The sequence below is a fragment of the Opisthocomus hoazin genome, chromosome 1 (genome assembly GCF_030867145.1).
Source record: "Opisthocomus hoazin isolate bOpiHoa1 chromosome 1, bOpiHoa1.hap1, whole genome shotgun sequence".
Classification (NCBI taxonomy): domain Eukaryota; kingdom Metazoa; phylum Chordata; class Aves; order Opisthocomiformes; family Opisthocomidae; genus Opisthocomus; species Opisthocomus hoazin.
Window position 1 is genome coordinate 154554968 of NC_134414.1, and position 27823 is coordinate 154582790.

Here is a 27823-nt window from a genome sequence, read left to right on the forward strand (position 1 = left end):
CAGCCCGGGATCACCACTTCCTCAGGTGTTTGGTGCCTCACCTGGCCCTCGTCCAAAGTGAAGGTGTCCCCTCTCAAAATTTTGCAAGAGTGGTAAAAGCAGTGACAAATTACTTCTAAATGGCGTCCTAAGTTTTAACAAATTTCTTTGGAGCAAGAGGCAGGCCTGCAGCGTGAACACAAAATAATGAACACTAACCCTCAGAGGAACAGAAGTCTCAGCTGCAGCTCCAAAAGATTATGAATTTCAGCTTTAGCACGGATGCAGTTTTGGTTACTTACCACATATCTGAAACAAATGAAGTGGGGTTTTTCTGTGTTTATTTTGGAGCCGGCTATTTTTAAGGTCACAGTCCCTGCTAAGGGAGGAAACTGTCTCTCGGGTACTGGGAATTAAACAGAGGAAAGAAAAAGGCACAGAGAAAGTAGCTGCCTTACAGAGAGAACTCCATTGTTTCGTTTCCTTCCTTGTTCGGTCTGTAGTCAAAAAAGAACTTTACAGAAAACATTAACTCATATTTTTTTACAAAATTAATGTAATTCTGAATTCCACAGGAATTCATTTTTTGCTTTTTCCCTCCTGGAATCCCTTCTGATAAGCTGCAATATAAAGGGACATTACCACTTGTCAATCAGCTTGTACAGCTTCAGAGGCCAGGCTTACCCCTCTCCCGGCTGTGGTGACCTACAGCTGGCACACAGGCCAAGCCAAGGGTTCCGTGCAGGCAGTGTTCCGACTCGGAGATGCGAACGAGGAGGCGTGGGGAAGGCAGCAAATGCTTCGAGAGCCTTGGCAAAGCCAGTCGAGGCAGAAACCTGCACACACTGCGCTGAGACCACGGACTGCTGTGCCAGGACCCAGAGGAGACCACTGCTGAAGGAATGGTGCGGGGATCACAGAATCACAGAATGTCAGGGGTTGGCAGGGACCTCTGGGGTCACCCAGTCCAACCCCCCTGCCGAAGCAGGGTCACCCAGAGCAGGCTGCACAGGACCTTGTCCAGGCAGCGCTTGAGTATCTCCAGAGAAGGAGACTCCACAGCCTCCCTGGGCAGCCTGTTCCAGGGCTCCGTCACCCTCAGAGGGAAGAAGTTCTTCCTCATGTTCAGCTGGAACTTCCTCTGCTTCAGTTTGTGCCCGTTGCCCCTTGTCCTGTCGCTGGGCACCACTGAAAAGAGTCTGGCCCCATCCTCCTGACACCCACCCTGCAGATATTTATAAGCATTTATAAGGTCCCCTCGCAGCCTTCTCTTCTCCAGGCTGAACAAGCCCAGTTCCCTCAGCCTCTCCTCGTAGGAGAGATGCTCCAGTCCCCTCCTCATCCTCGTAGCCCTCCGCTGGAGCAAGGAAGGACGGGAGCGTGCAAACAGAGACGCTGCGAAGACAACCGTGGCAATTCCACCCTCGGGAAGTGAACAGCCTCCTGCTATCAGCCTGCAGTCTGCTCCGTCCCTGCTCGAGGAGGTCACGCCAGGTGTCACCACAGCAAAGCTACACTCCGTATCTGACCAACGCAGCTCACTCCGGAGGTGTTAAATAATGCAAAGAAGGATCAAAGCCAGCACCTATATGAAAAGAGGCTTCTTTCATAGCTTAATTGCTCATTTGCAAAATACCAATGTTATTTACTTAAGCAACTATGACCTTTTTTGATGCACTGGTAATGTAAATGCGCATGTGTGGGTGTCACAAGAACATCACGACAAGCAAACACTAATGCCTTAGATCAGGTGCTGCTTTTGCTTGCATCCCTACAGAGATGTATCTCGCTGAGGCAGGGGTTACAGCTGTTGCCAATTCTGTGCAGGTTCTGCACTTGCAGAAGAGAAATGCATTTGCATGCATTTTTCAGATGTCTTTTGCTCACGTGTGCGCCATGAGAAACACATCAAGATTTTGGGAAGGTCTCCTTTCAGATAGCCTCTGCTCTTCTTGTTGTACGTCAGATTATGGTAGATATCAGGTATGTTCCTCCAACTGCAGTGCCAAGAAGCATTATTCTGAGGGGCACAAGATGTCTTCCATGGCTCTAATTAAACAGCTAAAGCACGTACAGGCAGGGAACAGCATATGCACACCAGACCAGAGGACTCGTCATGTCAGCTAGAACTGGTTACAGAGCAGTGTGACTAGAACAACGCTAAGAAGGCTTGAAAGTGAAGGATGCCTTCCCATGCCTTAGCAGTGGTACGACACTAGATGTGATCTGTTCCTTACTCACAAAGATGTCAGCAGTAAGATATCATGATTAAGCACAAGTCTCTAGTCTCTCCTTACTGCTTGGGCCCAACTGGGATAAAGAACACCAAGAAAGTGCAGCAGTTACTGAAACAGCAGATTATAAGAAACTCTGGGGAAAAAAAAGGGGGGGGGGTAAATACAAGAGTTCTACGAATGGAAAAATAAGGAAGAATTTATCCAAATTATTCTTAGACTGCTCTTTTGCTTCAGAAAGGGCACCTTCTGTCTCATGCCCAGGCATTACAATAAGAAACCATCTTTTGTTTCAGTTAGGATTCTCACATTTGGGGCATTAAGGAAAACGGGACGTGAGCCCATGACAATACAAAATAATTTTCTCTTCAGAAATTGTCTTGTAGGTGTATATGCAATTGAGCTTTAGGTGACATCTATGTGTTCACATGCAGCCTGACCTGAGATGGGTGCATACCCGTAACCCTACTTTCCAGTGACACAAAAGAGCTACGCAGCTTTTTCCTTTAATCACCTGCATAGATATTCTGTAATACACATTAATGTAAAAATACAGATCAGAACTGACTGCTGCTGGTGTGAAGTGAAACTGTGTGACCTCTCAATCCCATTTAAACACCTCAGTAGGCTTTAATAAAGTCAAGCAATAGTGTTAGCTATATTAACACAACTAAACAGTCCTTGAGATATAAAAGACCTGTGCATGCTAGAATGAGAGCATCAGTAAATTTAACAACTAATAGTATTAAAGCCATATGGTTACCACATTAAAACCCAAGCTTTTAAGAGTTCAGGAAGGAGACTAAAGGCCTGTAAAGCATATTAGATAGTGAATACACATGAATCAGGTGTGTGTTTTGGGACTTCTTTTCTTTACATTCTGCTGTAATTAACACATATTTTGGAAGGCAGTGAGAAACTCCTCAAGCAGATGATGTTATTCAATGAAGTCTGAATATAAGAATATTCCTTCTCCCATGCTGAGGGAATGCAGGCTTACCAAGACGTTCTAACTGACATGTGAATAATTAACTCTGAAAGAATGTGGAAGCTGCAGAGCTAGGAAGAGCACTGTGTTACACTTGACCAAAACCAGAAGGCAACGCCGAGGGACAAGTGAGTTTTCCAGCAGTTTAGGCTATGGCAGGATGTTCTAACAAGGCATACCCTCCAGGAAGGGATCGGTACTGATCTGCTAGCCTTCTGAAAGAACAAACACTTTCCAAAATGTGAACCGCCTACTCTGTTTTCAGCAATGTTTCTTACAGCATATTTTAACTACAAAGGAGGAGAAAAAAAATACATTCAGCGAAAGACCACTTTCTCAACTTCTTAATGCACATTAGGTGACTTACCAAAATACTTCTTTTCTGAATCACACCACTTCTAAGTCTCCCTTGTTTGCTTTGACATCGTATCTGGAACATACAACAGTAAGCAGACTCTGGTTTGCACGTTATCAGTGAATCTGAAACAAACAAAATAATTTTTTTTCAGAATTACTTTTATTTTCCGTGCCTCAAGGAACGCAAGCGCTGTCAAACTTCAGTACGGACGTATCTGAAAATCCCACCAAGCTGCCCAAGACAACATCCCAACTCCTCAGATGCCAGTACCAAATGATTCCATACAAGATGGATCTAAGTGAAGGCAATTTTAAAATACTGTCTCATCTACAAAAGCTTCTTACCCATAACACTTACTGTTCAACTGACGTCCAAGAGTAAGCCTGACGTTCACTTTATTTTTTCTTTTAGGTCTGTTTTCAGTGGTATGCTATTCAAAATATGACCATTGCTTGAACAAACTGGAAGATTTTCTATTTCCAAGTCTCTGATTTTCACTGTGATCATTTCAAAAACTCTCCCCCTAATTCAAGAACGCCACATTTGTATTTATGAACAGCATGGCTCATGCATTTTCATACTTATTGGAACACTTTCATAAAAGCAAAAAGCTTTAGCTTTTTGTAGCTGAATCTCACGAGCGTGCAATGCAGCAACCCAAAGTATCAATCTAATGAAGCTCCACGGCCTTGATTGTATACATTAATAATCTGATCACTATTTTTATCAAAATTAAGAAAGAGTCCATGTGAGCTGATAACAGAATAACGGATCTCTGTCACTGCATGGCAGCGTCAGACTGTACAGAAAGAACACAGTATTCTGATGATCTCTGCAACAACTACAGAACTTACACCTTCTGGTTTTCATCACTGACTGATTTCTCCGTTGCTGTAAGATCCGGCAAAAGTACGTGAAGCAAAGAAATCCTGTGACATCAAATGTGAGAAACCCAAACTGCCCCTCAGGACTGTTCAGAGGTTGTACCAGAGCTGCTCAGTATTGAACATTACACCAGTGAGCTGCAAAATCCAATCACAGAGATAATCATGTTTGCTATGTTTGTAATTACTCCAAGCATCCCTGTATCAACAGCAAAAATGCACCACCTTCCTCTGTCAGAAAGTTGCTGAGAAGGCAGTTTTAGCTTCAGGAAACTGGCACCACTCTTGTGAAGCAGGACACGTACTAATCATGGTCTTCTCCGTCATCCTCAGGTCTGTGAACGTGTTAGGAGAAAAACCTCTGCAAACCTTGCTTTAAGGAAGACTCGGTGCAAAAACCCATACTGAGAAATTCTAACCATCTTCTGGGCAGATTAAGTTATACTCAGGATATGATGCCTTCCATTTTCAGTGCCTAAACTCTCACTTTATACCTCTTCGGAACGTGATGCAGAACTGCATTTCCTCATTGCTCCTGTCTGAGGGTGGTGCAAAAACCTACAGCTGACACAAGCAGCAGCAGCACAGCCAACAGCCAAAAAGCCTGTAAACGTCAGTGGCAAAAGAGCTTTCCCTCAAGCAGGAAAGCACACCCATGATGGAATCTGATTTGTGCTTCACTGCTTTTAAAGCTTCACAGCTTACCAAGTCCAAGCAGTGACGTGCCTACCACTGTGGTAAGGAGGTACCAGCTTTTTAACTTCTCATCAGCCAGCGGTAGTTGCTGTATTATTCACATATTCTTGCACCTTTCCCAAGGCAGAGCTCATTAAAAAGAAATTTTGATGGGGCTTCCTATCCTGAAGAAAAAAGGTTTTAATAACACTACAGCAACAAATTTTGCTTTAAGAAAATACCGTTCTCATCTTTCTGCATTTCTACAGAAATAAAGTATTATTAATAAAATACTCCTAGGAGGGGTTGCTGTAATTATTCATTGAAACACCAGAATAAAAAAAAAAGTTTCGATACAGCTTAAAATGTATTAAAACCATTCACAATTAGCCTGGTTGCGTCCCTCCAGTCAAAGGGAATAAAGCAGAAGGCTGAGTTCTACGGCATAATTCATTAAGCACCTGCTGCTGCAGGTACTGAAGAGGCACGACATTTGTTACTCCTCAAAGCACTGCACTGGAAATGCACACACAAATTAAAGAATCATATGAAGTTGTGTGTGTGCCGAACTAGGCTTGCCCCCACGCAGAGAGAGATTACTGCATTCTTCGCCTGGACTCTGACAGCTGCCTATGAACTGTTACGGTTTGGCTACACAGAGCAAAACTCTCTGCAGGGTCCTTTACTGTGATTTTATTTTTAAGGGAGGAGTAGTATTCAGTCTTGCGAATGACATTTTCCAGAAACTGCTCTGGATACATTCTTTCCCACCCCAAAATTAATTTTATGATCATCAGTACAAACCCAGCTCCCAAGAATAGACTGTGCTCTTATATATACAATGTCAAATTGAACTGATCAAAATCTATTTTCTTTTTTTTCATGGATTTTTTTCTACAATGACTATATGCATATTTGTGTAAATCTGTATTCCAAACATTACTCTATTATTTTAAATAATAAATACTATTTTAAAGATAATGTAAAATAAATAACAACAACGTCTTAAATTATAAATAAAAAATTAAAAAGAAAACCAATACTCAGCTTCCACTGTCAAACCTATCACTTCAAACTGCTTTGCTTCTACAAGGAAATTAAAGTTTTATGCCTCCAGTACTGAGAATCCAATCTGAGCCTGATCCTTTGGCACACAAAATGCCTTGCTTTTGCTGCAGCCTCTCAAGCCCAGCTCTGCGCCGGGTGTCTCCTCCTCGTGCCACGTGTGTCCCACAGCACGTTAAGCACCACAGCCTCCTGCCTCCCAGAGCAAGGCGGTGCCAGCCGCGTTTTGCCTGCCTACACACAGCAAGTGCTGATTTCACAGATGAAACAGGTTTTCTCTAACTGTAACCACAAACTATGTATTGCCATGCCACCAGGGATTTCTTTCCACTTTACTCAGTCCAGAGCTTTACTACACTGCTACCCATTGTAACTGATGCACATTTAACTACGCACACACATATCCACAAAATAAGACAGTACGCTCTACGTTTTTATCCTCTGACATATGAATTAAGGAACTGTCTCTGGTGACAGTCTGCTTTTTCGTCTGTACATTGCCAGCAAAAGAGTAACAACGCTCAATGGATTTCAATCAAGAATTAAGAACAGGAATGAAGAATATTTTATGTAGTTCCTTTTCTTTGTACGCACAACTAAATCAGGCGTGTCTTCTCAGTCTTGGTGCAGACAGACACTGTTTGAATACAGTTATAAATAATCACCCAGATTACCGTCACAGAAAGATGTTAGCGGGAAACAAACACACCAAAAACCTTCCCGGTTTTGTTTCGGTATTTCACAGCACTTTTTCCTACCATAAGTCAACCAGTTCGACACTGCTGAAAGAAACCTTGTCCAACAACAGCAAGAAAAGAAAAGAAGCCTTGGAATTATTTTCTCAAACTATAAGCAAACTAAAATAGGGCACAATATCCAAATGACATTATATTAGACATGATACACCAGAAATATGCTGGGGGGAAACCAGCAAGCTAAGCACATCCCTTTAGCTCTCCCATTTTGTTAATTCTTCACTAGTGCATGTACCTACGAAACGCTTCAGCTGAATTCCAGTTTAATCTCTCCCTAGACTATCCTGGAGACATTCTATTTAAATACGTGCTCATTTTCTTCATGTCATGTTATGTGTTTCTTCCCTGGAAGTGCAGTGTGTCGTCCTGCGAGGGTAATACAGGTAACATTCAATCTATAATTGTAAAATAATAGTAGCATTTATCAACTCTGAGTTCCACCGGCACTATTAATTCTCACAGAATGTACCCACGTAACTGAGGCCACGAGCTCTGGGACTCCAAAACGCTGCAAACCATTTTCAGCTCCAGCGGCAGGGAGGGAGCGAAGGCAAGAGAAGTCAATTTGCTCGGTGACTAAACCGAGTCTCTGTCCTGGTTCGGAGACTCGCCCTTAGAACTTCACCTCACTCTCCCAAAAATACAGCGTTCACGTGATCACAAGGAAGCAAGAAAAGCAAACCACCCATAAAACATATTTGGATTTCCCTTTCAGTGGCATCTCAGTCTTCAGTTGCATTGAGCATTTATTAATACAACAGCAAAACAATGGAAGAACCACAAAGTCTGAGAGGAAGTCTTTAATTTCTATTTTCTTTCTCTAATCCATGACAAAAATATCCTCAAAGTAGACATTTACTAGACATTAACCAGCCCACATCTAGCTCCAAGGATGCAGATGAAATACGTAAACTAAATGATGTACCAACTCGTATGTACTGCTAAATGCAGGTATGACCTTAAAAAACACAAATTCAACCTCAAACCCAGGAAAACTCAGTTTACAAAAAGATCACCAGCTTTGCTTTTTACTAGCTAGTGGTACACGATGCTTTCACCTGAAACACTGCTGCGTTTTCCAGAACCCTACACTGAATCCCGTGGCTGCTCTACCAAACGCACCCTAACTAATACGATTTCAGCAAGTGTCACTGGAGCAGCGCAGTGCAAACAGAACTTGTGTTCTCATCTCCACTTCCAAACTGTACTCCTGCCCTGAAAAAGTGGAGGGCATGTGACAAATTCAATGCACTATGTATTTTTGACCAGTAACACAACGTGGGCATGACCTGAGAAGATCAGGCGTGTGACTACACTTCTGCACGAGTGGTTCTCCACATCTCCGAGAAGCCCACGCTGACCAGTCACCAAAACCCCACCACGCTCTAGTTAAGGAAAACCAAACATCCTCGCAACGAGTGCCTCTGCCACCCGAATCCACTCTCCACTTCCATCACCGAGGAAAGCCAGCGGCGGCGGCCGACGCGCGGGTCTGTGGGTCAGCGCCCGGACAGCCCCCGCTCTTCGCCCGCGTGCCGCTCGACGTTCAGACTACGGGCGCGCTGCCCAGGCAGCCGGCTGGCGCGAGAGCTGCGGCTCCAGGAGGACACGGAGACAAACCCGAGGGCAGGCGGCTCAGAGAGCAAGCTCGTACGCGACGGACGGAAACCCAACCTTTCTGAAGACCGCAGAGGACTGAAATACCCACGCTTCGTTTGGAATCCATGCAGCAGGCACCAGCTGAAGAAGTCTCTCCTTTACACACGAGCGAATCGACCAGCACGTAGGATGGGACACTCAGGTCTGCTCACTCCATACCCCCAGCCTAAACGGCTTACTTGAGCCCTGACACCCAACAAGAAGACCTAAGCAAGCCTTCCTATAGTTGGATGCATATTTTCTTCCAATATTAATACGTTAATCCAGAACAACGCAACATGGATGAACATCTGAAAACAGCATGGCTATGTGAAAACCATATGCCTGCATTCTACACATCTTTATTTTCTTCTTTTTAATTATCAAAGCAGAAAGAAGTTCAAGTATCGAAGGTTGTAAGTTTAAATTCATTGAATTTGTAAGTTTATTTATCTAAGCAGAGAAAAATCGATAAATGGAAACAATCCTGAAAAATATCTCCAGTAATCAAAACAAAGTAACTGACATTAAGTAGGTAAGGGAAATGTGTATTTTGTTTTAATATGCGATTTTAATATAACACCTACTTAGGATAGTATTTGAAAGTTCACATAAATATTTTAACATTCTAAATTACATCTTTACTGAACTGTACATAATCGCATTTATTATTTTTATCATTTTCACTGAGACAGAAACCTAGCAAGCACACATTTAATTTCAGCACCTTAAAGCAACAACAGATCCGTACCTTTGCCTGCACTCCATGTCCACCTCCGATGTGCCCAGGACTATTTTCGTCTGCAAATGACTCCTTAAGCTGTAAATGCACAGCAAGCAACATAACGGGCTGCAAGGCTGAAAGGGCCTCCGGAAGGAGGATGCCAAATCCGAACTGTCACCTCCAACCCTGTTTCTCAGTGACATGGAGGCAGAGTTCCGCAAATAGCTGGGTAGTTATATTAAGAGGTTGTGTGATGTCCTGCCAGGGTCTTCACTAGGCTTCTACAGTACAAAGGTCATCTATTATTTATTTATAGAGAAGGAAGATACTGTACAAACCGTATGAGGTTCTAGGAAGCTTGTACGTCTAACCCAAAGGATCCTGTGATTCTGTGCAACACCGCAACGGGCATCGCATTTTGCGAAATGGCATTAAAGTACGCCTGTAACTGCAAGGTGTCCTCCTTATCTCATATATGGTCTTGATTCAAGAAGAAAATCAAGACGTGCTGAAATCTTGCTCAGCTGGGACAGAGCTTACCTTGTTTTAGGGTTTGAAAGACATTTACAGGAGACTTCTGCCTCTTTTAGACAGTTCGACTGAGCAGTGCCAAGATGAGGATTCCTCTTACTCCGTGTTTGTAGAGGGTTTAGCACAACTGTATCTCCTTTCCCTACACGTAAAATTACTTTCTCTTCTGCATTTTGCATAGCACACTGTACAAGCTGTGGTAAGTATAACCACCGTGACTACATCCTGCTGAGCCAGCAGTGTGCCCTGGCTGCCAAGAAGGCCAATGGTCTCCTGGGGTGCATTAGGAGGAGTGTGGCCAGCAGGTCGAGGGAGGTTCTCCTTCCCCTCTACTCTGCCCTAGAGAGGCCCCATCTGCAGTGCTGTGTCCAGTTCTGGGCTCCCCACTTCAAGAAAGATGAGGAGCTACTGGAGAGAGTCCAGCGCAGGGCTACAAGGATGAGGAGGGGACTGGAGCATCTCTCCTGTGAGGAGAGGCTGAGGGAACTGGGCTTGTTCAGCCTGGAGAAGAGAAGGCTGCGAGGGGACCTTAGAAATGCTTACAAATATCTGCAGGGTGGGTGTCAGGAGGATGGGGCCAGACTCTTTCCAGTGGTGCCCAGCAACAGGACAAGGGGCAATGGGCACAAACTGAAGCAGAGGAAGCTCCAGCTGAACACGGGGAAGAACTTCTTCCCTCTGAGGGTGACGGAGCCCTGGCCCAGGCTGCCCAGGGAGGCTGTGGAGTCTCCTTCTCTGGAGATATTCAAGACCCGCCTGGACAAGGTCCTGTGCAGCCTGCTCTGGGTGACCCTGCTTGGGCAGGGGGTTGGGCTGGGTGACCCACAGAGGTCCCTTCCAACCCCTACCATTCTGTGATCCTCCTCAGCCATAACACACACCGCTTTATCACCGAGGGGCTGGTTAACATTTGATGCTCCCCCCAGTTCTGCCCCCTACTAACGGCAGTCGCTTGGTCCAACCACTCCTGCCTGGCCTCTGCTCTCCTGGGACCAGGTGGCAGAGCGCTAACGTCTGCCAGACAGCTGTTGTGTGGCTTCATGATCTCCACAAAGGAAAACAGAATTACTGCAAATTGTTGTTCAAGGACTTCAAATGCACGCCGTGTCTGTCAATAATACCAGCAAATCAATCAGTATTTTCAGTACGTACAAATATAGGCTGTTCTCTGAAAAATAAATGCTTTTTCCCCCTTTTCAGTTAAAGAAGGGACTACAGTCCCATAGTGAACTCTGCCTTCCCTCCCACTCTTCACTTCTTCACAGCCTGGAAAACTGAAGCATATTGTGCCTCTCTCTCTAGACACTGTTTTTATTTTAACATTACTGATTTTCAAACTTGACAGAGCCTTTAATAAGACATAATAGGAAAGCTGAATGTCAGTCCCAAGAGTCAGAAAAACACTCCGTTTTAACCTGTCTGAAATGCAGCAAACAGCTCCAAGAAAGAAAATGAGCAGACAGAACTACTTGAGTATTCTGTGTTAAGAAACTTCTGTTGTACCGGTACAAATCTGGCGTACGCACGAGACGTATACGCCCTCTGGAAGATGCAAAAAGTCACCCACTTTCAGAGTTTGCATTTGAGATTTTTCGCTTAGGCTGCATTTATTTTGCTTATAAACAGTATTCAGCCAATTCAATTTAGAAATAAACTAATTTCCCACCCTACCTGAAAAATGCAGCTATTCGTGATCTTCCTAATATAACGAGGCTGGTCCTTGCCAGCCCGGGTGTCCTTTTACGCTGTCGTGACGGGCAGCACCATTTTCTGAAGGTACTGATCCTCACAGTTTCCTTCTGATTTCTGCTGGACAGGAACACGCTGTGGGAATAATAATTCCCATTTTTTACCTCTTCTGCCATCTCAAGCTACTTCTGACATTTCTTTTGATGGGTTCCATCTTTCACTGCCAGCGATGTACCGTCCGTGGCATCTTCTTACACCTTCTCTACTGTTGTCTTTATTCCTCCCCGTTGTCACGATGGCTTTTATTCTTTCGGTGTCCTTCCCCTTTACTGTCTGTCTCTTATCAAAACCTACCAAACTTCAGAACCTTGTTTTGTTTAGAACACTGGATTAAGCTTGAGCATCCAGGTTTGTCTCCTGCGCTGAAACAGATTTTCAAACCAGCTTCTCTGTTTTCCAGGCCACCACTGACGTCAGCTTTTGAAGCGAGCTCAGAATCAACTAATTCCTGCTTTAATTCTTACGATCAGATATTTGGAATAGCTCAGGGCCAATAGAGGTCAGCAATTTTGGCAGTCCAGTCTTTTGTTCTGCTGTCTAAATAGGACTTTACAATTTTTGACATTCTGACCCAATCTTTCAGTGCCCCAGGATATCATATGAAAAGGGAAAAAAAAGGTATTTGTCTTCTCCCAAACTTTATCTTTGCATAAAAGGAATCTAGGATGTACATCATCAAATATTGTCCTACACACAGCTTGTCTTGAATTTTAACCTGGAACTCTACTACAAAACTCATTTAAGAACACCACTGTTCCGTAATGTAATGTCATACTTCATATTTACTACAATAAATTGCCAAAAAAATAATCTGACATTTAAGACAGCTCATTTTCAGTGGACTAAACCACACAAAGTCTGTTTGCATTAAGAAACCTTCTCAAAATAAAATCTAGTAAGGAAGAACTCCCCCAGGCAGCAAGACTTTATGGTGATTTAGTTAAAATCAGTCTCTCAATATCATGATTTCGTATGTTTGTTGGGCTGGTCGTCTGGCTTTGCAGGAGTAATCCTAGCAGTCTGCAAAACTTGGTGAGCAAATAGAATTTTAATACTTTGCTCTTTCCATGGCTTTCCATTTGAAGCTCTCAATGTGTTTTACGAACACAGCAAAGAGCTCTTCTTCCTGTTGAACAGAAGACGCTACAAATGGGTGACCGCGTTGGAGGACAAAGCGCAGCGCAGGCAGTTACAACTTGCTCATTTCCAACTCCGCGCTCCGCTCATTCTGAAGGACGGAGAAATCTGCTCGCTCTCTTCATCCCACAGCCTGAGGGCTCGGTGGTGGGCAGCGGCTGTACCTTATACATGTTCTACTCTTCTGCCCAGAAGAGTTTAAGAACTGTCTAGCCTTCAGCACACCTTGTCTGGCAATGTCCTATCTCATTAACCATGGGCGTGTTTCTAGAACACTGGTTCTACCAGGAAAGAACAGGTACCATCGAAGTCTTAGAAGGTGGAAAAAATGGCAATTTAACTCTAAAAGTCCTTCCGTTCTCCTTTGTCTACATAAGTAGCATTTAAGCATTTATTAGCCCAATCTGAGGAGATATTTGTGCCTCAATACATAACAGACTGATGATTTCTGTTCTTCCTCTCTCCTTTAAATGGCTGGGTTCCTCTCCTCTTCCCACTTCTCTCTTACCTTTATCACTGGAAAGCTGAAAATCACTGAAGACTTTGATCTCAGTGAGATCCCAACTGGGATCAGCGCTCTACACAAAATGAAGGGTATCCAACACACATCAAATGATAGCAAAGTCAGAAGCATATGGTGTTTATCATGCAAATATTAAAAAAAAAACAACCCACCCACAACAAAACGTGTTCCAGAAGCATTACATTTTAGAAATAGAGAGGTATCTCAAGAACAACACCCAGACTCAGTGAAGTACCCTAGTACATACTCAGTCTGAAACATGGCAGTGGAATTAAACACATGCTTATATGCTTCCTTTAACGTGAACTTCTTCATTTTCATGTGTTTTTCTGCTGGTACCAACTATGCCCACGCTTATAATTAATACGCCTGCTAGGACATAATTTCTCTTGAAGTACAGACATTTTAGGGTATTAGTTATTTCATTTACAAGTCTACCCTGTCCTGCATTACTTAACTGTGTTCTATCTACCACACTAATCCAACTTCTAAAAATGAATCACATTTCCAAAATATAATATCAATAATCCTTTACCAGCTTTGCTGTCAGATTCCATAAAGCATCCTTCCATCTCGGACTAGCAGGAGGCAGCTCCAAAACAAACACTAAGGAAGGGGCTCTCCGTAACACACGTGTTCAGCTGTGGGACCCCTTGCTACAGAGCAACGTGGACGCTCGGCGTTTGCAGGGCTCAGAGGGAGATCACGCAAGTTTACGGAACAGAAATCCACCGCGGCTACTAAATGTAAAGAAACTACGCCTGGCTGCGTACATCTCTGGGATGGCTGAACACCGAGGGATTACTTAGTAGAAATGTGATATACAATTTCCTCCTCCTTACACACTTCCTCAGGCATTCAGTTTTGGCCAGCGCTGAGGACAGGTGACAGCGCGCGGGCTGGACAATCCACCCGCTGCTGGATGAGTCCTGGGACCAAGCTCACACGCTCGTCCTCACGCTCAGACGTTCCGGCCTTTCCTAAAGGGAACCCCTACTCCTTGCCCGCTGCTGCTAAGGGAAACTTAGCAAAAGTCAAACTGAGCACAAATGTTTCAGCATTTTTTCATTTTCCTGCTTTAAGGAAAAAAAGCACCTCTGCATTTTTTTTCAGTTCCACCCAAAACTAAATAGATCCAGACACAGTTTTCGAGTAGCAGAGGTTTCGTGAATTTTTCATGCAGTTCACTTTTATATCCAGAAGTAAACTTCAAACAAAAAAGTTAATGATCTCCAACAAAATCAAAACTCCTGTATCGGTTACCTCCAGTTCTACCCATCACGGCTTTTAATTCAGTCTGACCAGCAGCACAACCGTCCCCTAGCTGTTCTTAGCTAAGACACAGAGCAAAAACTACTGAATCTGTGAGAAACACTCCTTTGCCTCTTCCCAGTCCCCATCTATTCCTATCAGAATGCGATGTAAGAAGAAATTCCACCGGAGAAGTTCTTCTCGTGAGACTGCCAACTGATTCTGCAGATTCAGCTAACCAACAGGCTTGCGCGCACTCCTCCGAACAGATCCTCCTCTTCGCTCTTTGCAGGATACGAGAATAAAATCAGCAAAGCGGCCGGGGACGCGACCAAAGTAACACAGAAACCTCACAGCTCTGTATGTGCCATTTAATACTCCGTGAGCAGCCAACTATTTATTTTCATCTTTTAGGTGGAAATTTTAAGATGCTGAATCTTGAAATGGGTTGTAATTGTGCCAACCGAAATTTCCTTCAAATAGACTCAGCAATCAATTCCACCACTTCTAATCTGTCAGAAATGCTTTGGCTACGGCGTAGCACAAAGGACCTAGTTACTTGGAAACCTGCTTTCAGTTTCAGGAATGAAAGGCAAATTTTAACGTTTTAAGAAAACCGCTGCATTGTTTAGATTGAAGGCGAGAGCTCTGCCTCCTGTCTTTGTTCCAGGCAACGCAGCAGTTTCCTTAAAACGCTGCAAATTGCCTTGCGTTACCAAAACCGAATGTACGTTTATGCGATTTCGGCCAGCTGGGATTACCATGAAGGTGTACGGTTTCCACAGACTGGTGGAGGCTCAGGGTCATCCTAACTGTCATTTCTTCATTTTTTGAAGTGTAGCGACAGAAAAATCAAGCCCACCTGAGGTTTGGGATCTGACCCATCTTTATATAATTTTTAATACTAATTTTCCCGTGACTTAAATCAATCCTCCCACTATCCGCAAGAGGCTACTGGGATCTGTCCTGTGAAGCCCCTCCTTTTCCCCTAGCATACTTCATCACAATGATCTCATTCTCCACTCATATATCTTCACATTCCATCTGTAGGCCGATAACTCATAAATCTGCCCCTTCTTTCATGGCTTGTCTCATTTCATCTCATCCTGTCTCATGTCTCTTCTTGGGTGTTTGTTATCAGTTATGAGTCATTGCAACTCAGGCTTAATTCACATCTGAAAACCTCTTCCCTCCCCACACTACTGTTCAATATATGCTACTCAGGCCCAATGCATGCCCTGCCTTCATGAAAAAAAAGGAAGAAAAAGGAAAAAATAAATTTATATATTTGAACATTATCAAGCAAGCCAAACCTTTAGATCACAAGTTCAGCAACTTCTAACCCGAAGGCTGTCAACCAAATCATCATCATGTCTTAATTTTTTATTTTCTTCCTCCCCAGTGTCTTCACTGCATTTAGATTTCACAGCTGACGTCCACCTAACCACGGCTACACAGTCTTCATTTTGCAGTAGGAGCTGCTCGTGCCTGGGCTCCATAATAGGTGCAGAGATGTCCTTTTGAAACAAAGGCATCCAAACATTACCATCAGCTTAACTGCACCCCGAGATCACTGTCACCACTCAACGCAGAGTCAACGCTCAAAAAAAGTAACCGATGCTTCTGCACCTTCTGAAACCATCGCCTTGGTTACAAGATGCAGCAAACAAGAAGGAAAGAAGTGGCTAACACCAATAAATAATCCTGTATCACATTCTCCAGTAGTATTCTGATACTAATTCTTCCTATGCTCAATGCAGATAGTTTTGGAATGAGAAGGACTAGGGTTCTGTGAGTTTTGCCAAGTTTTCCAATTAGGAAAAGTTCCTTTTAAAATGCCACCATCTTCTAGAAATACTGACTGTGTTTTTCAGGTCCCAAAATGACAGAAAATCTGTGAAATAGAAGTAATCCTTCTGTGAAAATGAATTAGAATTTACATCTCTCAAATACAGCAACACATGTAGGTAGCTTTGTTATATTATAATTGTAATTTATTTAGAAAATCGTTGTCTCGGGTAGTGTTAGGAACATGAAAGGCTTGCAACAAGCACGAAGTGTAATTTTTTCCCCAAAGACGGATAAAAATCTTCCTTTCCAAAGTAACTGTTACTCACAGTTATTCAAATCAAATACAGTTTGAAATTTCTAAGAGGCAAATCTGACTTTTAGATTTTTCTTATTTTGAGGGAATTAGACGTACTGGAACAATCAAAATCTGAAATTCAAAGGTAAGCCTATTTTTCCCATAACTATGAGTTTTAATAACATTAAGTAAGGTCAGTAATTCATATCTAAAATACTGCACGTTTGACTTGATCACCATCTTCGGGTACAGGATTAGTGCTTAACTTCAGGTTATAAAATGTTCTCAGGCACTATTTTTCCTATCTATAGTCAACAAAATTTGTATAAGGCTCATTCCTCCTGTCTTAGAGTATTGCCTCTTCTGAAGGAACTGCAGAACTGGGTAGTTAAACACTTTTTAATCTCGAGCGTATTTACTTTCAAAGGGCTTAAAAGTTAAAATGATTTAGATACAATTAATCTTCTTACAGGAAAATAGCATCACTCTTCCAAGCTGAAGAGAAACCATTTCTACAAGTACACGAAGAGATTCTGACAGCAGCTTCCTGCTCTTACAGAGAAACTGCAGCTCCAAGGAGAGCCTGAGGATGCTTCTGAAGGGCAAGGATCTGATGCCAGGTTCAAACACTCTTGGAAGAAAACCGAGAGTTTTCACCACTGACATTAGATTTCGCCATGCTGCTGCTAGCACCTACTTGCATTGGAGGAAGAACATTCCAAAACAACAGCCAGTGAAGACAAAAATAGTGAAATCAGAAGTACTGCCAGCGCTACACCATCATTCACTGGTCCCGTGTGTTACGTCTGTCATATAGCAAAACCGGGCGCTTTAACTTATTAATTGATTTAATATCAATTTTGCGTATGAGTTATCTGAGGCTCACGCAGATGAAGCAAACTGCATAAAGTCAAAGAAGCAGTTCGGTAGCAAAATCCGAAAAAATGCATCCATGCTGTCTTTGAACACGCTGCCAAAACCACGGGAATGCACACATAATAAAATACGAACTTGAACAAATATCTGGAAGCTGATACAGTGTGTAGTTCAGGAATTAAAAAAATATTGAGTGACTTTGCTGTTTACTGATCTGCTTTTCAGTCAGTCACATATGGCATAACATTTAACAAGAGTGATTTTTCACTTATTAGTGACATAACCATTAAATATATACCCTTAGGAGGTACCTTGGCTTTTGTTCGAAATATTTAATTACGAACAAAAGTTTGCAGCTTTAATTATAACAATTTAATCATTGTAATGAGATAACATAAGCTCGTAATGACTACAGAAGTAAAATGTTTTCTCTGAATGCACTTTGTATTGATGCACCCTGCAAACACAACTTTGCTCCTGTTAGCGATCCCGTTTCCTCCACCGAACTGATGAGCTATAAAGGGACCTAGCAGCCAGTATCTCCACACTATTACCATAATACAAAAATGTATGTAATTACTTGTTGCTATTCTGTTATCAGTTTGCACATCTATAGCACGTCTGTCATCACCTGCTTACAAGGAGCTTTGAACAGGAATCACACAACTGTTCTCCTTGCTTCAGAGACACATAACACAGACTAACCAGACCTGTGCTACTTTTCCCTGTATGTACTCGTAAAACAAAAATCTGCTTTCCTATAATGTAAAAATTTACAACCTTTCTCTAGACTGCCCTTGCTATATGACGAAAAAGTCCCATGCCTGCCCTGGGAAGAACTGCAAATGCTTTATTTCCTTCCAACTGTACACAGGACACCTACACTATTTATATCTCACTAAAATCCTCGAGGCCTGGCAAGAGGTGCACAGGACCTTCTGTCACCTCTGGGAACCAAAGTGAATTTCACCATCGCTGCAGGCCGATCCCAGGGCTTACACCGTTCCCAGGATCTCATTCCTGAGGTCACCGGGAGTTTTGTAGCGCCTCAGCCCACCAGCAGACGAGAGCCCGTTCACCTCGCTTCAGTGAACACCAGAAAACTGCTTCCTCCACCGTCCCTCCGACTGCCGTCAGTGCTCTGGGCAGTAACAGACGGTAAAATCTGATTCAGCTACCAGATGGGATGGAACATCCAGATGCACCAACGGGTGCTGAACTTCGAGCTGCAACTCTGACACAGCACCTCTTCAACCCTAGCTTCACCTTTCAGTGGCATGGTGGCACTTTGACTGGACAGCTTTAATCCTTCTTGTGACTATTTTATTTATATGATGTCACTTTATCACCACCTTGTGTGAGTTAACAAGGAGACTTTCCTTCAAGTGCACAAACTGCAGAGGACCCCGCATCGTGCACCGATTGCTGGTTTATATCACGGAAGCGCAGCTACCTGAACACCTACCTTGCAGATCAGTCTCGAACATCTTCTCTTTGTGTGTCTTGAGTTCATTTTGCCAGATTACAACTTCTTCATTTTAGAGGCAGCCTGAGATGGATACGCTGTAACAGCAGAAGAAAAAGCCATCTGAGTAAACTTAGTCAGAAAACGCAGAATAAACACAGCAAAAGCCACAACATCATAAAATAAACATTTAAGTACTGATACCCCCTGCAGTCCGTTTTACTGATAGAAGTGACACATCATGCAGAGCAGATAAACAAGAAACAGTAAACAAACCATGTCGTTTCACAGAAAAAGATGGAAAATATTTGCACTGTTCCTTTAAGCAGCGGTTTTGAACCGCGCTGTGCTCATGGCTGTTGGCAGTGCTCGACACTTTGCTGGATTTAATTGCTTCTTTGCCAGCCCCTCACTTTCTCCCCTTCTTCAGCTGAACCAGAAAAGCATTAGCTTGAGTACAACATCTCCGTTATGACATACAGACACCTCACCAGCTTGGGACTACTCACCCAGAGCATACACATTATGGCAAAACTACACTTAAAACTCAGTGAAAACTTTCCCTCTGTTGGTCACTCAGGAACTGGGAGAAGGAGAAACAAACCATTTGTTGTACACTGAGGCCAAATCATCTGCCACATAAACTGGCATAATCTTGCATTGAGTAGAGTGAGGCTGTGCCAGTTCACACAAGCGGAGAGTTTGGTTGCTGCCTGTGTAAAAACCTCTACGAAGTATCTTTAAATTTATCAGAATAAACACCAGAAAAGCCTTTTCTCTCCAGGCCAGTAAGAAACTGTTTGCTCTGTTTTTGTGAAAGGGTCAGTTCACTGACATTAACGCTAAGATAAATCAAGACACACACAAATATTGCAAGTTCACATGGATCTGGATGAGAACGAAAACGCTACAGAATGTCCAAGGTACACCTCGCTTCTTCTTCTTCTGTATTTTCCTTGACTCCCCTCATCTTTGAAAAAAAAAACCCAAAACTTGTCTCCCCCTCTAACATCCTTAGACCTCAGGCCACTGTGAGCCTTTCCCTGGCTGAAGAAACTTGGAGATGGCCTCCTCGGAACAAAATTTTGAACATCGAAGAAAATGCCTTCTCCTTCTCACTGCTTCTTCCCAATCCTGCCAGCCTGCGGCACGGAGCACGCAGCAGACACACCTGCTGCGGGACTGGAACGCTCCCTCACCGGAGGTCACCTGGCTAGTCCAGTCACCACGTGTGTCACAACCGCTTCGAGACCGCTTGTGTCAATTCACCCCCATCAGCTGCTCCTGTTGACGTGCTGTCTCCATTTGAGTAGCTGTGTACAGTACTCAGGTTCTTCTACCTTCAAAAAAACCAGCTGGATGAAAGTCAGTGGTCATCCAAGATGAGCAGCTCTACCAACCAGACACTATCGTGGGCCCGTCACAGGCACAAGTCTCCACCACCCACTCCTTCTTCAGGTCTCTAACTCTCCTCATCATTAGGTACTGGTAACAGACCAGGACAGACTGATGTGTTCTGTGGTCAAAGGTCACTCAGCAGCATATTGGGCAAATTCGGATCCAGTTCCAGTAGCAGAAGACTGACACGTTCGCTCCCCGCTTCAAATACTTCTGTTTGCCAAGTTCTGCCTTTCTGGTAACATCAGAATCTACACAGACATTTCAAATGGGTTCTAAAATGCATCTACTGTGCATGTAAAGTACTTTCAGTGAAGGAATTCTTCCATTAAATATCGCTGAGCTTGGATCTCTCACGAATATTGACGTATGCCTGAAATTTTCAAAACTGGGAGCAATGTGATCTTAGAAGATGCAGTCCTCCCCAACACCAAGTTCTGAAGACTCTGTGTCCCCTTGAAGATTCCTGAAGCTGACCACCCCAAATCACTAATTACTGTCCAAACTTCAGGCAAGGTATACTGTGAAAAGTGATGGAGCGGCCACTGTTTGGAAGAGATCGTAAGATTTCCAGATCAGTAACATCCCATGGAGTTCAAAACCATGTCCTTTCATGGTAGTCCAATTCTGCCACTAGCAGCAAGTATTTAATCTCACTAAAGCAAGCTGCAAGGCTAGTGTGGAAAAGGACAGATAAAGACGACTCTGTGCACTGAGTAACTGCAGGGAGTCCAAAGCTGAGGATCTAATAATTAGTCTTATCTCTATCAAGGTGCAACAGAATAAGCTGAGCAGTGCAAGAATGCCTGACAAGGCCCTAGGGCTCTTCAGAGCTGCAGAGAAGCCTCATTGTTCTGGAGAATTTTAAGGATGATCTCACGTGGAGACAACATGAGAAATTTCTTTTTCCTGCCATGCTGATGATGTGGGTATCTGGAAAGCACATTTATCTACACGCTTCTCCCTTCATACAAGCCACAGCGATGCTGAAGGTTCACTGTTGGGTTCCCCTTCACATGGCTGCTTGGGCACAATGAGCAGTAGGTGCACAAAGAACAGCCTCTGGGGCAGCCAAACTTCTGCTGTCTCGTGGCAGGGAAGCCCAAGGTCAAACTCCCTTCAGAGAGAGAAATGTCCTCCTTGAAGTTCTTACATTTCAATCTCTGCTTTGCACAGGACTTCTTCAGGATACTTCAAGTTCATTAATGCAAATATTTTGATTTAGAGATTTATTGGTGGTTATCACACATTCAAACAGCAACTGATGTTTCACCTTCCAAATCGATGGAAACGTGCAGGAAAAGATGGTGGTTCTTCCTCCCCTATGCTGTAAAACAAACTCAGACAAATTACTAGCAGGTAGGAGTACGGTCCCTTACTTCACGCCTTTCTCTGGATGATATGACTTGTGCCTGAGTAACAGGTTTATGGGACTCCTCCTCCAAAAACAGAGCAGTTTCTCACTGAACCATGCAAATGATACGGCACCAAGTTGATAGGGATCATATAACTCTATCTGTAAAATTCAAGTTTCACTGCCCTTCTATTTTAAGGCACGGTGGTAACTAGAATCGACACGACTGCTTCTTCCTGATGGCCACCAGTTGCTCTCCTCTTGCATCAACGTTTTGCCATCAGGCAGGGCAAATGCCTGAGTCCTGACGGCGACGTCCTACGCAGCCATTAGGCTGGTTTTCTACAACCAGCAGCCTCTTGTTCTACGGGCCATCCCTTCAACTGTCTGGAGGAATGGGGGCTTTTCAGCAATCCTCGTTACAGCTATTTTCTGTAACCAACCACTTCCATATTCTCTGAAGAAAATAATCAAAGAATTCGTTGTACTAAAACCAGAAGGGAATGTATGCATTTTACGTTTGCACGGTACTACGGACTCACAGATTTCTTCTACCCTGACAGAAACTGCATCACGGGTCTTTTGCAAATTCCCACTGCAAGCAAGTGGAATTTTGCCACTGGCTTCAAGGAGAGCTGGAATGGCTTTTGTGTTATTTTAAAGTGCAGCAAACAATTTACTTTTCCTTGGGCAGCATAAAATACTGCACTTGGGATATAAAAATTTGTTTGACTATGAAAAAGGACCCAGAGCTGCTATTTTTAATGCCCCAGCCCTTTCACTGCCTACAGCCCTCCAGCCAGCTGCACGACTTTTAACAGAAGAATGGTGGAAGAGAACCTGGAAAAAACACCGTAACTGAAATATAAGCAAATGACCTAATCTACAACATGGATCTGTAGCAAGCCTGACTCCACCGCCAGTGAAGTCCAAAACAAGTTTCATCTTCAAAGAAAGCAGCAGCAGACCTCTACTGGGTACAACACAGCGTGAGCAGCTTGCCATTTCATACAGTTAAAATTTGACCATAGTCAAGTGAGTGGTTCTGCCACACGATTCTTTTTTTTCAAGTTTCCTAATGCTTTCACAGGGTCCAGAGCCTTCTTTTTGCATTTTCTGAGAGAGACAAAAAAGAAACGGGGTCAAAGGGGAAGTAAATGGGAGGTCTGGGTTACCCTACACCTTCCTTTCTCAAGCAGATGACAAATTCTATCATTCATACTTCATGATTAAGCTTTATTATCTGCGATACTGCTGAGGCTTTCAAGTCTAACTTAGATCACCCCAACATCAACTGACAAACCAAAATCAGACTTCTGTTTACGTAGCCTGCAAAAAAGTATTCCTGGCAGGCTGAAGCACACAGGCAAAAGCGAGTACCTGTATTTGGTTCATGACTGGCACAGGCACACCCTTCGCAGCCTCTCGTGCACACCTAGCAATTCCGAAAACCCAGCAGCTGCACGCTACCGCTGACATTTACATTAGACCGGGTGACGAAATCCTCAAGGAACATCATTTAAATAGAAATCCTGACCCATAAAGCGACTATCACACTCCACAGATCCGTGCTCTGCCAAACGCAGCCAGTCCAAGTCTGCCATCATGTGTCCCATCTGCCTTTCCAGTGATCCTGTACCAGCAACCTCCCGCAGATCCGTCACCCGAGGAGCCTGTTCCAGGAAGGGCCTCTAACCCTGCACGCGGAGAGGGCAGATGGGATTTGCAGCAAGCTTGATCGTCCTGAGAAAAGGCCACTCCTTAGCCAGCCCCTTGCCTGTGATACAGCACGTGCAAAGGACCTAACCGTAGCCATTTGTCTCCAGTCCATAAACCAGAAGAACAGTATGGCTCCACCTCACAGGGTGTCTTCAGTGGTTGACATCAGTAAGGCTTTAAAGGCAGTGAAAAACTCAAATGCTGCACGAACAACATGCGAGAGGCACAGGCACAGTCTTTGTTAGTGCCAAATGCAGTTGTAATGACGATGTGAAAAAGCCAAACTCAGCATTTATCATCTGACCAAAGGAAGCTGACTGGAGATTTTAAGTTAGCAGATGGGCCTTACAATATCCCAATCTAGTCCAATGAGACTGTCTATATCAAATTCATATTGCTATTTCTATTTCCACAGTGGAACTGCGCTATGAAAATACACGCTTGAGATGGCCATAAAGAAAACATGCCAGCAAAAATTACTCAGAAATTATTTTAGCTATGCAAAACACCTATGTCGCTTTGGCATGTTCCACCAGGAAACAGTTCACAAGACTTTCACTTGAAGGTTGCACTTCAGAAAATGGGGCTTAGGACAAACTGTCTGTATTTTAAATAGAAGGGACTGAGGCACGGAAGAAGAATGTGCATCTTCTCCTAAGAAATAGTGCAAAAGACTATCCAAAGTAAATAATTTGTGAACTGTCGTGCACAGCATTTTATTTTTTTTTTTCAGTAAAACATTTCTTTCGTAATCCTTTTAGGACTAGAATATCATCAGCCTAACTCAAGACGCTGCGCCTTCTCTGCCCCTTCCCCCTCAGAACCAGGCCGTACCAATCGGCGCGTGCTCACCTCGCACGCCGGTTCCTCCGAGCGCCTTGCCTTTCTCAGCAGCTGCACGCTGGCTTCATCACGGAGCTGTCAGCTGCTCTGGTGCTTGTCACCGAAACGCAGCACGTCAATCACTTGCACTACTCACGAGAATTAGCACAACACAAGCCTAATTAGGAACTAAACATTGTGTTATCTGCAATGATTTGGAGATGAAGGAAGCCGATGCATGTTTTAGGAACCTTTCTTGCTGCACAGTAGTTCATGATAACACCCACCTCACAGCTCATTAGCAAATCAAAATATTATACTGTATAAATACTGCTTTGCTCTTTCACATTTTACAGAAGCCCCAGGTCTCAGAAGCCTCCATTACAGAGTACATGTGATTTAGTTATATTGGAACATTGTAGGAAATGGAAAGCAGCCCCGACTGTCCAAAAACAGCAAAATGGAAGCCAATACACTGTGTACTTTGGTCCTCTCTCTATAGACATAGTCCCAAGCAGCCTCACGACATTTTAGACCGAAATGCATATTGGCAGAACACAAAGAAACCATAAGCTGTAGGACGCTGTACGTGAATTCTCAGTACTTCTGCGCTGGATTTCTTTCTTTCTCTCGCTCTTTTCTGCGGAAAACAAGGTAACCCGCTATAAATCTAGACGGCTGCAAGCTTCACCCAGAAATCCAAAGGCAAGCAGGGGGAAACCTGGCAAAGCACTGAAATCAGAGCTCTGAACAGCAAAAGCAGGACATGGAAGGACACGCAGCTGTTTTGCTGCGCAGCTTCTCAAACTGGGACTCGGCGAGCACGAACGCAGAGCCCCTTCTCACTTCTAGCTGAAATAAACATTTACAAGCCGCGTGCTTTAAACAGGAAGACCTAACGTTAGGACACGACCTTCCATTTCCCCGCGCCTGCGAAGGCAAACGGCCGCCCTGCACTGCAGCCCCGTGTCCAGGAGGAGACGCGTGCTGCTCCCCGGCTTTGTTATTACAGGTGTGCTTCATCTGACATTCGAGGAGGAAGGTGCAATTTTACGGCTGCGTGGAAAAAAAAATCTTTCAGCTGCTTGCGGGTGGATGTCTGATGACGCCAGCCTGGTGCTGCAATGCATAATGTGAAGATCAAGCACTGAAGAAGTTGTCTGCGTGCCAATGAACGAGCATTTAGGTAAATAATACTAAGCTCTCCACGCACGGATTTGGTGTCGTTACCCTGTTATTACAGATGTGTACCCTGCTCTCGTTCTTTTAAAAGGGTGTAATTCTGATGCGCTATCATCAGCTTTCTAGCTGGAAGGCGACAGAATTTGAAAGATGCCGATAAAACATAGTGGAAGATTAATTTACAGAGAAAACCTCCACATTTTGAAAAGCCACCATCTACTCGTAGCTTGAAAGATGAAACACCTTTCCTGTTTGTGCAACACTCCCCATGTTTCCCATATAGAAATATGTGCGATTTTTTACTGTCAGAAACTATTAAATACAGAAGACATCACTTCATAATAACGGGCAAGTATATATTTCCAGCATTTTCTTATAAAAATTAAAGTAGGCCAAAGGCGGAAAGGTGAGAAGTTTGCACTTCTGTATCCCAACCTGAGACACCTTCTAGGTGGACCTCCTGCGCAGAGCTGCACGCTTTGAAACCTCTGGAAGGGCTGTCAGCAAGGTCTCCAGTTTGGTTCTCCAACCCTGAGATTTCCAGAATTACTAGGCATTTTTAAACTTTGGCTCACAATTTAAAAAAAAAAAAAGTTTTGTAATATCCATACAACCCATGACAGAACCTACTGTACACATGTATTGAGGGCAAAATTCTTCCTCATTGTATAACTGGCTTTGAAGGCCTTAAAGAGACCCTCTGCTTTAGCTTACTATTACTTTCCACCGCGAGTAGCCCAAGGATCCCTTCAAGAGGTTTACTTCAGACTCAGAAAACTGTCAGTTCCAACACAGGCTGCAAGAGAGGACCAAAGCTCGGGAACAGGCAATTCCACAAGCTGGGGAATTTTTGTTTTGAAGAAGCACTAAACACAACCACAGCTTGGAAACACAAACTGTACTGAACTAAAAAAAGTTCTTTTGCATTATTTAATAACCTGGTAAAACGCTAATGCTGTATTTTATTTTTAAAAACTACAAACAGTATTTATTGAAAGGCAAGTATACGCTTTCCTAAGAGACAATTCTATAGTGTTTTGTGAGGTTCTATAATTTTCAGATAGGTCACTCGTATAAACATGGTTTCTGCTAGAAAGCTTTTTTTTCATTCTAGAATACTACTCTTGCTGTTTAGTTTTCCTCATTGATAACACGTGCAGAACAAGTATCGCATATGACTCTAGGAGCTGTTTTGGACACGGGGACTGGGATTGCAATCCACATCCGCAACACACTGGACTGAAAGCTCAGATCCTAAAGCATACCCTAACTTGGTGAAAATCAAAACCAGTGCTACCACCTCACTAGATAACACGCAAATGGCCTCGCACACAATTTCTCAAGGCACTGCAGGTAGCAAAGAACCTCTAGGAACGGTATTTTATATTTCTGTCATCGTCCACCTGAAACATCCGCAAGCTCAACAGACATCAAGGCCGAGACCTTTCAGAAGGCAGCGATGTATTCCGTGATGGTGGAAGGAAAGCAGAAGGGAGGTGTGACAGAGGGGTCTTCTACCCCACCTTTTAGGAGGACAACTGTTGGGAATCTTATGAAGAGAAAACCATGTTCAGCTGTTGTCAGGTTTGGTCGCCGATCTAAAACTTGAGAAGCCGGTTGAGAATTGGGAACGTGTTTTAGAGTACCTGGATGGCACCTCATTGAAAGCTGGGGTGCAGATTTCTAACTTCAAACAAAACTCAGTTTTACACAATTCCAAGCAGGCACAGGAACTACCTGAAAGCTTCTGCTAATTTTCAGTTGACTTCCATCTGAGAACATGTGATAACTGAAATTACCCAGCTTGCCACATCCTACCTATCAACATTTGAAGAGAGTACGTTTCTCTGACCCGGGTCTATTAAGGGGCAAAAATGAAGACAAGAATCCAAATTTAAAGCAACGCTCAAGTGCTGGGAACCTACCTGTAAGCATTATGACAGCAAATATATTAGCATTAACTTACGGTTAAAAAATCAGGAAAAAGGTGAGAAGAAAGAAACAAGACTTTGGGAACCACATAAAAGTCACCCAGCTCGCCTTATTCTAATTAAAGAACGATCCTGGCTGGCATTTCCAGGCTCTGTAATGACACTGGTATGTCTGATTTTGCTGTAAAAATCTGATTTTATTTTTGCTTCATGAAATTTGCTGCTCTCGGTTAAAAGTTTGGATTTTTTTTCCTAAGAGATTCACCTTCTATTGACAAGCAGATGAAAATGCTCTACCTTGAGATGGATTAGTCTTACAAATAGGGCCCAGAGACATTAAGAAAAGGGTGGCCTGATGTGTGCAGAAAAACTAGTACTGTCCCTTTGCAGTTTATCAAGACACCAGGATCTCACTGCAAGGTGCTGAAAGCTAGATGTTCTTCTTTTAGTCCTAGGACTGCTTTCGGGCTATGAACATCAGGAGCTGTTTTTTCTGAAA

General features: G+C 43.5%; 1 long non-coding RNA gene across 1 annotated transcript in view; it reads right to left on the reverse strand.

Annotated features, from left to right (window-relative positions):
- The window catches only part of LOC142364086 (uncharacterized), a 103784-nt gene that overhangs the window by 39613 nt on the left and 36348 nt on the right, over window positions 1-27823 (reverse strand). Inside the window, exons 3-4 of the long non-coding RNA XR_012766139.1 lie at window positions 18919-19016; window positions 3569-3681 (exon numbers count right to left, since the gene is read on the reverse strand). This is a non-coding gene — a long non-coding RNA (uncharacterized LOC142364086). The remainder of the gene's footprint in view (window positions 1-3568; window positions 3682-18918; window positions 19017-27823) is intronic.